The 12,606-nt window shown below is 35.1% G+C and overlaps 1 protein-coding gene across 3 annotated transcripts in view; it reads right to left on the bottom strand.

The window, feature by feature from the left end:
* The window catches only part of CLSTN2 (calsyntenin 2), a 377,450-nt gene that overhangs the window by 189,892 nt on the left and 174,952 nt on the right, over window positions 1–12,606 (bottom strand). The gene's annotated exons all lie outside the window — the stretch shown is intronic.

The raw sequence follows: 12,606 nt of genomic DNA on the forward strand, positions 1-12,606 counted from the left end.
CTCAACCAGTCAGATTCCTGATTGCTATCATCCAACAATTTACTAAATCAGATGTGAACATTTAGTGAACCACTATCACATAAGTGGGAGCCCTCAGGGGAAACTACCCTTGCTATTTACTACATACAGAAGAAATATTGTGGGGGTTGTTTTCCCCCGTATAAAATACTCAAAGGTTTCTTAGACAGGGGTTTATAATGCATTACAATTTATAAGCAATTGGGTTGGCTAGCAGCTGCCAGAAAGATTAGACAGTTGCATAATCATAAGGAAAACCTATTCAGCTCCCCAACTAGTATCAATTAATTTCAGGAAGAGCTCAGAAAAATCGTAAATGATAGCAAAAAAAAAATCTCTAAAGAACAATAAGCAAAATATAAAGAACAGTATTATTTAAGTCTATTCAAAAGAAATAATTTCAACAATTACAGTTAAGAGGTAATTATATGTTTGAATAAAGCACAACTATAAAAATCGTGCTAACAGAGCTTTAGGACATGATATTTAGCTACAGCCAATAAAAAGGGCAGAGAATAGCCACAGTATCCTGAATAGATTCTGAATCGGGATCTGATTCTGGTCTGAATCTGAAAGTTTCTGCCCCAGGGATAGTTTACAGGGCTTTCTCACTGCACCAAGGGAGGAATATTTCCTGCTGTCCTTAATATGCATGGCTTACACTTCTGTTTTTAAAATGACTCAGTTTTCTACCATACTGCATTAGATCGTTAATTACTCAGTAACTGTTTTCCTACCAAAAATGACTTAGTGCAACATCCAGGGAGCCCTTATTCAGCAGCCTCCCACTGTAATTCTCCTCTTCTGTCAGCCGTCACCACTTACACATGCTGGCTCTTACGCCTACAGTAAGTGCACAATATAATTTAGAAAGTTATTCTAATCAAATGCAGTTATGCAAATGCCATTCTCTGAAGTCAAGATAAATATAAGAATTTCAAGAATAGCCAGGTCCTAATTGCCACCTGAAGGACAAACCCTATAGTCTATGGTCTTAACACTCTCCATACTAGAATATGAAATCTAGTTACTTGCAAGTGTGGCAGCATCTGTTCAAATGTTTCTCTGTTACTCACCAAGTCTCAGGACACATGCAGAAGAAATGAGTCTCTTCTACTTGCAGTGGAGAGCTTTTCAGAAACACACAGAAATTTAGCTTGTGCCTAGAACAAAATCACAGCCTTCAACAACTACCAGTTTTCAAAGAAGCTGCCTGAAATGCAAACTGATACTATGAGAAAGATCAAGATAATCACAGCCTACAAACATGGCTGGACATTTCTTGCATCTCCCTGTCAACTGGCTTATTTGCTGAAAAATTCCACTTCTCAGATCAGAAGTTGTCATCAAATGATGGACACTTTGAGGACCAGGGCAAGAGATGCTTATACTCCAGTCCCTGCTCAAATTACGAGAGAAAAACTATGAGAGTAAACAGGAATTCAGGTAGACATATAAATGCCCTGAGTTCTTTGACTCTGGTGTTGGCAGAAATTCTTGCATTTACATGGAGCATCATTTTTAATTGCACAAAAAGAAAAAAACACCACCACACTGATGTTTTCTGTGCTTTTTTTGCAATCACACTTTGCACGATAAATCTCAGTCATGAACTGCCTTTTCAATCTGAAGTGCTCACAGGCAATGCTATAACCCAATGCCACCTTTGGTAAAGGGCAATTATTCTACCCCTCAGAAAAAAACACTCACATCCTAAACAACGTATGGAGACTCACTGGATCAGCAGGAAATACACCACCTTTCAAATAGGATACCAAGATGCTCCCACAACTGAAAGGCCCACAAATAGACATTTAAAGATTCTGACACTTCAAAAATAAGCCCAGTGAAGCTGATGTGCTCAGTTACACAGGGCGCCAAGAGCATGCCACTCCAATGCTTTGTACTGCCAGAAGTCTCTCTCTTAATACTGATAAATTCAAGAGCTTTCTCATCTTTAAAGCCCACATAGATTTAATTGACTGTACCTGGGAATGACCCAAAGCTCCAAGAGAAAACTGTCTGAGTCAACGGAAAGGAACTTTGGGGTATACCTGAGTTTTCCCCTTGCAGATAGAACACAGAAAACGCAACAGCCATAGCTCTAATATCAGGGAATTACTTGTAAGATGCCTGTAAGTACAAGAATTACTTTTGGAAAACTTAGAGAAGACTTAATGTTCAAGGTGCGTACTGTGTTACTGAATATTATGCTGGTTAAGAAAAGAGATTTTAAATTGCGCAGAAAAAGACTGACATGGGTTTTTTTCCTATTTACGTTTCTATTTGATTAAAGCATTCCAGGCAGTCTGTCTTCAAAACATAGGCTCTTCAGAAAGACAGCTCACCTTATAGAATGACAAAATGGGACAAACACAGCAAACAAAACAAAATGCAGTTATATTAGAACTATATTATACTGTTTTTAGGAAGCGATTCTCTAAAAATCACACCAAAGAAAAACGATGCAGATGGAGACACACATGACATTTTATAAAGGGATATTTTATAAAGTTAAGTGACGTAAAAATGTCTTTTTAACTAACTTGAAAACTTCTTAAACAGAAGAATGGCATCTATCTTAAGGACAATCAATTAGATGCTAAAATATCCAAACAGCCTTTCTTAATGCTTTACATTTTATGCTGTGTGGTGCCTGGGAAATTGGATGCAAAACTGGGAGAAGGCTGCAGTATTTAAATGCGGTTTTTTTCTACTTCTTGTGATAGACTGACAACAGTTTTCCATGGAAAAGTGCTTGTTGAAACAGTGAGACTTCAAATTGCTACTTCTATTCTTGTTACGGAAATTGCATTACTCAATACCACACAGGAGACCTCCTGACATATGCTTTTAACCCTTTAATACAATGAATTTCAAATCCTTCATAAAATAATGAGCAGCAGGCTGGAAGGTGTCTTAAGAGATTATTTACTCCAGCAGTACCTCTAAGCAAATATATGTCTAACACAAGCCATTTTCAACATCTACTTAAAAACTTCCAATAACAGAAATGCCACAATTCCCTAATCCATCTAGTTTAGTAGTTAATCATCTTTAGTACATCAGAGGTTTTTGTAAAATAAAAATAGCACTAAATCAGAAGTTCCCCTGCTGTAATTTCAAAATAGTACTCTCTGTCTTAGTCCCTGTAAGCAGAGAAGCATATTCCTACCTTCCTCTTAACAACCCTCTCATGTATTTGAAAATTCCTTTATTCAATCTCTTATTCAAGAGATTAAATAACCCACATTCTTTTTAGATCAGATTTCTTGGGATCTCTGCCCATGCCGCTTGTTCTCTGGATTCTTCGCTTAAACAGGACATTTATAATGAAACCTATATACATTTATACAATGACAGTAATAATAAAGTTCATATTAAATATCTCAAAATTCCATTCAAACCTGATAAAAACTACACTAGAATTACTTAATTGTAATTGCAATTTAAAAACAGAAACCATCACATTTGTTTAACGTTATTTTTTTCTACAGCTGCCTTAATGCTTTGATGTGATTGTTGACATGACACAGTTGACATTGTTACAGTTACTCATTGCACATACTCATTCTTGCGTCTGTAGCTACACTTATCATACTGTTACTAAAAGGCATCCTAAGAATGACTGCAATACAATCAGAGGAAAAGCCCGTCTGACTCAGTGTCTTCCTCTAGTTGTCACCAGTAGCAGGTGCTCAGGGGAGGCAAATAGGAACAGGGAATGAACAGAAAAGGGGAAAAGAACAGTGGTACATCTTCCCGGTTTATGGCAATCTGCTGCTTAGGGACTTCCTCGGACAAATGGGCCAAAAATACTGGCATGAATTTCGACAGTAGCAAGCTGATATTTTCTTCTTGTTTTTTATTATTTTCCTATTAATTCTCCATTTTTCATTGGCTTTTTTGATCACTGACACTGCTACGGAACACTCTCAAATAGCTTTTATAGATGGCAATACAGTGACATCGGATCCAAATGTGTCTTCAAGTTTCTGATTGGAATCAGTGCTCCATCTCAGAGCTGCTCACTTAGGAGAAATAATGTCATTTTAAAATGTCTCTTTTACTCCAATGGAGAACAGCCAGAACATTCAAAATAAAAAAAAGAACATTTTTGACACTGACACTTGCATAACAAAATACACTCTGAAGGAATACTGCTATAGGCAGTAAGGCATTTCAAAAACCCTTCTTTTTTTTTCCACTTCCACTGATATAAGCTGCAAGATTTCAGTCACTTTAAACAGGAAAAAAAAAGGGGGGGAGTAAGTGAAAGATACCTTTTTATAAGACTTCAACTCTTTTTGTAGAACACAACTGTTAATTTGCATCACCCATGCAAGATTTTCAAAAGATTCATCAATTGGTCACTTCTAACAGCAAGAACATGACTGTTCTGCTGTACAGGGCTGTTCCTCACCAAAGAAAGGCGGGACTTCAAAAGACATATTTTAAAAGCTATATCTTTACTCAACAGGAGCTATAGCTAGCTATTTAAATATGGAAGTTTCTAACCGAACTTCCAAAGTATGACTGCTTCTGGGGTTTAGTTTAGTCATTACACTAGTCAGCATGGTTCCTTATCCCAACCAGATATAGGAAAGAATTGTCTGTCATTGAAAATATAAAAAGTATAGAATTATTCTGGAAATGATCCAATTAATAACTAAATATACCAAAATAAGCACTCTAAATTAAAAAGACTGAAGCAACGTTATCAAAATATAGTTGATATGGCACTACAAAAATGCTCTGAAGATGAAGCAGAATCTACTGGTCTAGGTCACTACACTTGTCCACATGGAGGTGAATTCAACCAATACCAATGCTGGACCACCTCTCACCTAGTGATAAAAATAACTTGCAGTGTCTTATTAAAATCTGAATTTACACTACCTTGACATGATCCACACATGCTATGAAATCATACTACGTGGTTTAATAGGCTAAGCCGATTATGTTGACACTTTCGGGGGGAAGAATGTGGCAGGGAATGGAAAGGTTAAATAGACTGCTTTGCTTTAGCAAAACCAAACAAAAGTTCCCTTAATTATTTGGATAGCAACTATTGGTCTGTCTGCTGTTCTGTTGTTTTTTTGTGAGCATCAAATGTCTTATAAATCTAAATTTCTCATTAGTTGGTGATTAGATAGAGCGTCTGATTAGATATAATTTTGGGATCTCAAGTGCAAGAGGCATAAAACTATTTAAGCCTTTAATTCCTAATAAGCATAATATGCTGGTTTGGGATTTTACTGGTTTCAGTGGGTTCTGAGTCCCAGGGAAGGTAGGTAAATCATAACAGCTATGTAAAATACCATGAGATTGTCAGACAGTAGTACCATTAAGACCTGTCTGAAGAAGAAAATTATTCAAAAGGAACTCACATGCACAGCTTTAGCATGCTTTTGTTGCTTTTTTCGCTACCATCATACATTATTTTAGAAGCTTTGTATCCATTAAATTAAAAAAAAAAATTCCTCTCTGTAAGCCTAGTTAAGTAGGCTTTGTGTTCCTATTCCCTCTAACTGAGACCACTCAAAGGCCAAGTCCTTTATTACAGATTACTTCCTCTTCTCCATCCTGTAGAAACAAGTAATGAGTAAAGGAAATTTACTAAAAAAAAAAAAATCAAAAGCAAAAAACCAACTATCTTTTAAAGTTAATTTAGTAAATGTGGCTATGAAGAACTCCTCCACAGCAAAAAAAACCCCAATACTTAAATACCTTTATTTTAAATATAAATTCAAACATCTTTACTATATGACTTGACAAATACAGGTTAATGTCTGAAAATGTTTCTGGTTTAACATGGTTTTTTTATAGCCTTAAGTAGCTAAAATTCATACAATATGCCCTAATGTTTGAGAAAATATATATCAAATAGTGTAATAGTATATATATATATAGTATACATACTATATACAGTATGATATATAATAGTGTATATATAGAAAAATAGCTGCAAATAAATAAGATTTATTAGCTGCGAATAAATAAATAAGCTGCATATCAAGAAGTCAGGAATCCCTGTGTTTACACACACGTAAGGAAAGATATAATGGCCGTAAAATTCAACTATTGAAAGTAGCCTTTTCATGCTTTATCTTCTTTGGGAAAATTATTTGAAGAAAGTCAAAAGTGAGAAGACTTGATCCTACAAGCCAAATCACATTTAATAGTTTTAAAGACCCGTTGAACAGCAGCAAATAGACTTTTTTGGCCTAAGATCATCTAATAATGGGCAAGGGTGGGAGCAAGGGAAGTTCAGCCAGTGGAATCATCGGCTTACATGAGGGACAGCATAGGCATGTGATAATTTATGACCTTGAAATCAGAGTTGATTTTCGACCATATATAATTTAGACAACAGTTGTACAGCAAGAATGAGAAATGTTATCCCCATGATCCAAGTCCAATGTCAATTTCAACAGAATGCATCACGCTCTGTATGCTCCTCTCAATGAGATTTCAAGTAATTAAAGACCAACGGAATCAAGAATGCTTGACTGGACATATTTGGTTGTCTTTAAAAAGATAAGAGATTTCCCTGATTACAGGTAAGACAGTCCAATCCGATTTGTTTTCTTTGGATATGTTGGTATTTCAGGCTAGTGCTAAGAAAGAGATGCAAGACTATGTAGAACCTTTGCCATTTCTAGCCAGCAGTTAGTTCGTTGAACAATTCATTACACTTAAAGAACTATTTGTGTGAAGATGTAGTCGTCAATGAGAGTAACACCCTACAGTGCTGGCAAACCTCTAACCTGTTTTTGGCTTCAGTACTTCCCCACTCCCACAACTTCATTTCAGAGACAAATTTAAAGGAGGAATTTTATGCATTGCTGTTTGCCCACAACTCAAGCAGCTGAGCAATTCCTAATTTATGTATTTGTTGAAACTCCATTCACTCTGAAAGAACTGTATAAAAATGTGAAGGAATTGGATTTTATTTTCCAATAATAACAATGTACCATTTTTTCAGATTATTGTAACTAATTATTTTCTTAATCCATCCATTTGTCACCAGCAATGCAATCTTTTGCAATCAGCATGTTTTTGATTGAACTCCAACCCTGACGCTTATTTTAGACATTTAAACAAGAAAACAATTCAAAAGCAAACCCTTTATTTAATACGAGAGGGAAAATTGATTTTGGTATGGGTGTAGAAAAGTTCCTTGACTGAAATTATTTTTATCAGGTATGATACAGATTCAACAATAGTAGGTCAAAACCTGCAGCTTTCCGTCTAAATGCAGTAACCAAAATATTATTTGGGCATTACTAAAACAAGTCTAGAGTGTATTAATATTACATCTATTATTTCTTAAACACCTTTATTTTGTACCAAGAGGAACTTAATACTTCGTGTACTGACAAAATGGATTTATAATTTTTATTACTTTTTCACATACCTCACCCATACGCTTTGTGTACAAATACTCAATGATATTGATTACTTAATGAAAGCATTTATGTGAATGTTCAGAAATATCCTAAAGGGTTAATGACTTAAACTACACTTCATTTCATTAGGATGAATGTATTTATTTGTAAATCTATCTGCATTGCTTTGCATATTCAATAAGTAGAGTTAAAATTATGAACCAATGAAGCCAATAAAATTTGCTATGTCAAATTTATAACAAGAATGAATAGATACATTTAAACACTAATAATTTCTGCAAATGTTTTAAGCAAATAGGTATATGAAGAGCTAATACTGAGAGCACTTATAGAATCAAGTTCATATAAGTGGAACTCATTTAATTCTCTGTATGCCCAAGAAAATCAAGATGAGATTATATGAAGGTACAAAGTTTGTTGGCTGTGTGAATATGTCACTTAAAAAAAATAAATCCTAAGCTACAGGCATGTATATAAACAGTACTGAGTACGTTTAAAGATTCTTTTCTTCAGTACGTTTCAAGTAATAAGTAACCTCACCTTGCAAAGGCCCTGAAAGGTCTCCAAATAGGGAATTATGAAGATCTAAGTATAAAAATGAAGAAATTGGCAACTTAGGCTTTGGTATTTTTTAATTCCAGTGAACTGATTCCAATCTGTTCTGAACGTTTATTTATACAAATTCATCAATACAAAAAAAGAATAAATAGAGAGGTCAGGCTACAACAAAGTTGAGATACAAGATGTCTGTAGTTTCAAAATATAACGTTAGAGCAAAACTCTATGTTTAAAGCTTCTACTCTATTTTCAGGCTTTCATTATTTTTACACATTATTCATTTATTTCTAGCAGCACTGAATATCTTAAGAATATTCACATCTTACTCCTTATTTAAACTAAGAATGTTTAATCATACTGAAATTTGACTAATGCTTTTCAGGCTTTACTCTGATGATTGTTATTTTCATATTTGGGCAGCTTGATAAATATTACCATGTACATTTAAGGAAAATAATTAACTAAATTGTTTTTTCTCCCCTCTGAAAGTAATTTTGTTTATACGCTTGCTCCCCCCAAATCTGAGCCAGAAATGGAAACATCCCATTTATCAAAAAGATTAGGCACTATAAATTGTAAAATTAAATATTTAGACATCTTAGTAGAATGGGTTAGATGTTAACTGTGTCATCTAATACAAGGAAATATCTATTAAAAATACATTTCATAGTAGATATTTTCTCCTAACACTAAAAAGCTGGGAAACAAGAAATTCTTAGATTATTGCCAAATTGAAAACCATACATAATTCAGCACACAAATTGAATTTTAATCTTTTTATAATGTTTGGGGAAATACTTTATGCTTTTGAGAACTCAGGGAGATAAAGAACATTACAAACCAAATCATTGCTTTTATGTTCTGTCAGAAATTATACAATAGCTAATAGAAATCAGTTCTTCAAATCAGTGATAGGAATAGGAAGCACCTGGAACATTGCAGATTCACATCCTATTTTACAGGATTGTTCAAGAAAATTAAAAAAAAAATGGTATGAGGAATTGGGGAAACTTTTCCTCTTAAAAGGGAACAGAGAACCTCTTTAAGACTTTAAACAGAGGAAGAGACGAAAGAAGCAGCCACCCATCAGTAGATGTTGCTGCATTTTTCTACTATGCCTTTCCAGTGAACTACCTTATGACTATATCTCTCCCTGCAAACCGGTTGTGGTGGCCTCTTAGAGTGCCTCCTTTTTCATAAATCACTGGTCTCTAGTAAAATACAATTTTTTTCATACCCACCGAGGACAAAGGGGATTCTCAGTCTGAGAGCTTTAAGGGACAATACTTCCAAAAACAATGCCTTTAGGATTGGTAGAAGGACCACCAACAACAACAAAAAAGCAATCAAACAAAACCCATTACAGTTGGTGTCAGTACGAAGAAAGAATCTAGCAGAAAGAACCAAGACTGGCATTTCATTCACGCTGTGAAAACACAGTATTCCTTTAGAGCTGTAATAAAGATGCCCTTCTTAAATCTACAGTTGTTTATTCTGTTTCTGTAACATTATCAAATCACCACAGAACCATCACAGGATACATATCAAGGACTATTTGATTCATGAGTAACCCCACACAATAAATTCTGCTTAGTTTGGCTCAACAGGTCTACCAGAAGCTGTCTGTAAAAAAGCAGTTGTTTCACCACCTCACCCCCTTCAAAATACTGTGAAAATGCCTTCATGGCAAAACAATACTAGTACATAAAAAGAGCTTATTACAAGACACATTTACTAACACTTGACATGTAAATGTACTCTTCTCCCCTTCTTCCCCAATTTTCATAACTTGGAAAAATATTTCTGTTCCTTAGGTACTTTTGTATTGGAGCTTTCAAATTATACCCAAAACCATTCCTCAATATATAGGATGAGTTTTTAGCAGCAGGGAAGGACAGCTACCCTTTCTTCTTCAACTTTACAGCCTAGGCATTTTGTGAGGTCTCTGATGTCCAAGCTAACTATTCCTACACCTTGTGTCTTTGGGCAGATCTGTGAATGAGGTCGCTGTCTCACCCAGACTAGCCTGCAGATAAGAGTGCTAAGGTAAACATATTGTTCACTGCTGGTACACGGTGAATAATGAACTTCAAAACCAGGATACCTACTTGAATTAATGGTGTCCGAGATTTCCATGCCACATAGTTGCCACTCATCCTGATGCTAATCCCAAACCAGACTTTCTTGGAATGTACTGCTGTTTCAGCAGATGGTTACACATTCGGAGGAATTAGTCATGGTGTTAACAGAGAAGAAAATAACACAGAGTTGGCCAAGATCGTGTTTATTTCTCTTTTACTACTACTTCTGCTCATTCTCAGCCACATTTGAGATATTATTCTCATATCAGTGTTAAAGATTAGCTGTTTTGCTGCGGCAGTTGATTCATTTTCCTTCATAGGTTATTGGATTTTGTTTGATATTAAATTTTTCAGTTCTTCAAGTGCTAGAAATTAGGAAGATAAGGTCCATCAGGAAAGTTAGCACCATACTTGCGAGCACAAGAAGAAGGTTATGCATTAGAAATACACCATTTTTAAAGAGGAGACTGGGAAAAAAGATCAGGAACTGCTGTCTGCATTTCAGTAGAAGAAATGACAACTAGATCCAGGCTTTGAGTCACCACTAACAGCACAGTTGGTTCAAACAGCTCTTTAATATTTAATTTTGTATGTATAATTTTAAAGCCATTACACTTTTGATATTTGCAGATGTAAAAGTCATTTATTTGTTGCACTAACATGGATACAATCATAAAATAGAAGATGCAGTACTATTCCAGCAAAACTGGGGAGGACAGGGAAAGTGGCTGGGATTTTTGCCTCAGATTAAATTTTCAGTTGCTTTTATTTCTCAAGACCACTTTGGATGGTCAGTTTTCCACAAACAGCACTATTTTGCATCATACACTTTAGACAGAATGGCCCGGTTTGAGGTAAACAGAACCAACTTCAAAGTTCAAATAATAATAAAATATGTCATCATTCACTTTTGGTTTTACTCCTCAGTGTTCTAAAACACTGAAGCTGATTTACCAATGAAGCAATTACTTCACCCTGGAAACCAACAGACAGATTATTTAAATCGCTCACAGAACTGAGCTTTTGCACTCTTTCAAACAATCAGATGCATTAACCAAAAAAACCATACACATTTCCTACCCTTCTCTCTGAAACAAGGATTCGCTGAAGTCACAGTGTATACCTTATTACTCTTGGCAATTGTATAGTAAATATGACACCATTAAATTCATTCATTTTCTGATAATTAGAAATTCCTGGAAAGGGGCTTTTCGAAACAAAGCTATGTTCCTGATTAGAAGGGAGAATGAACTAGAAAAAAGTTACTGGGCCAGACCCATATTTCAGTAGTGCAACAATAACTCATGCCAGATAAAAATCTGACCTGTTATTGTTCCAAATGGATTGTGTCCATTTTCTTCATAAAATGGAGTTAATCTTTTAAATGCCCAAATGGTCTCTAGATTACACAAAAGAATGCCAAGAATGAATAGAGATGTTGTTTCCTTTTACCTGAACAGGAGTAAACGTCAGTCTGCCTTTATGAAAAGCATTCTATGTTTCTTTTCCAAAAAGCATTCCTGAAGCAAGCAATAGAAAGCATTACAGTGTCAGTAACTGCCAATAGTTACAACATTGATATGAGTAATTCTCTTTAGATGTATGTCAGTACAAGTCAATGGGTCCTGGTTGTACTGACATGAGGTTCTAATGCTAGCGATGAGGTCATTATTTCATCAGAAATCCTATGACCATTACATAATTGTGTGGCAAGAAAAAAAAAAAACACACACAGGAAAACAGACCATAAAGACACACACATATTTATATATTTGTGGGGTGACAAAAAGAGTAGCGCCCATTTAATTAAAAAAGCCTACCAAATTAAATGAAAAACACATTTCCATCACCTATGATGAAGACCACTATACACAGAAACAAGCAAAAATAGAAAAAGCCTTTGTGTATAAACTCTTAGACAGACACAGTCATTTATACTGAAGTACACAAAAAAATGAATAGTTGGGAATACCCTGTCCCTTGCATGAAGGGCTCAGCACCAGCAAGATATTATTCTATTGTAGCAAAAGGAGAAACGTGCAGCTTCTCAAGATTTTTCCAGGATGATCATGTAACACATTTCTGGGCACAGGAAATAGGAACTGGATAAGATAACACATAGCACAAGGTTCTGTATATTTTATGAGCTTGTTCACCTCCAAAACTTTCAAATCTAAGTGCAAAAGCTTATACGTCAACGAAGCATAGCAAGTGAATTCAGGATCATCTTTCTGAGCTAGTGGTCTTTTAACGGCATTTTAAGTAATCATTTAATAGCACTGAAGTCAGAATTACTGTAGCATCTAAACTTAAACAACTTGTTCTGTAAGTACAGACCATACACTATCATCTGTGAAGAAAACCAGCAATCAAAATATTGAAAGTAACTTCATTTCTCTATCTTAATCATAAATTTTAACAGAACAAGGCTGCAGAGAAAAAAAAAAAGAAAAAAAAGAAGAAATTTACGAAGCAGCATTAAGAGCTGAAGAAGGCAACGCTACTTTCCCCCACCAACACACAGACACTCACAAAGT

The sequence above is a fragment of the Chroicocephalus ridibundus genome, chromosome 6, assembly GCF_963924245.1.
Source record: "Chroicocephalus ridibundus chromosome 6, bChrRid1.1, whole genome shotgun sequence".
Classification (NCBI taxonomy): Eukaryota; Metazoa; Chordata; class Aves; order Charadriiformes; family Laridae; genus Chroicocephalus; species Chroicocephalus ridibundus.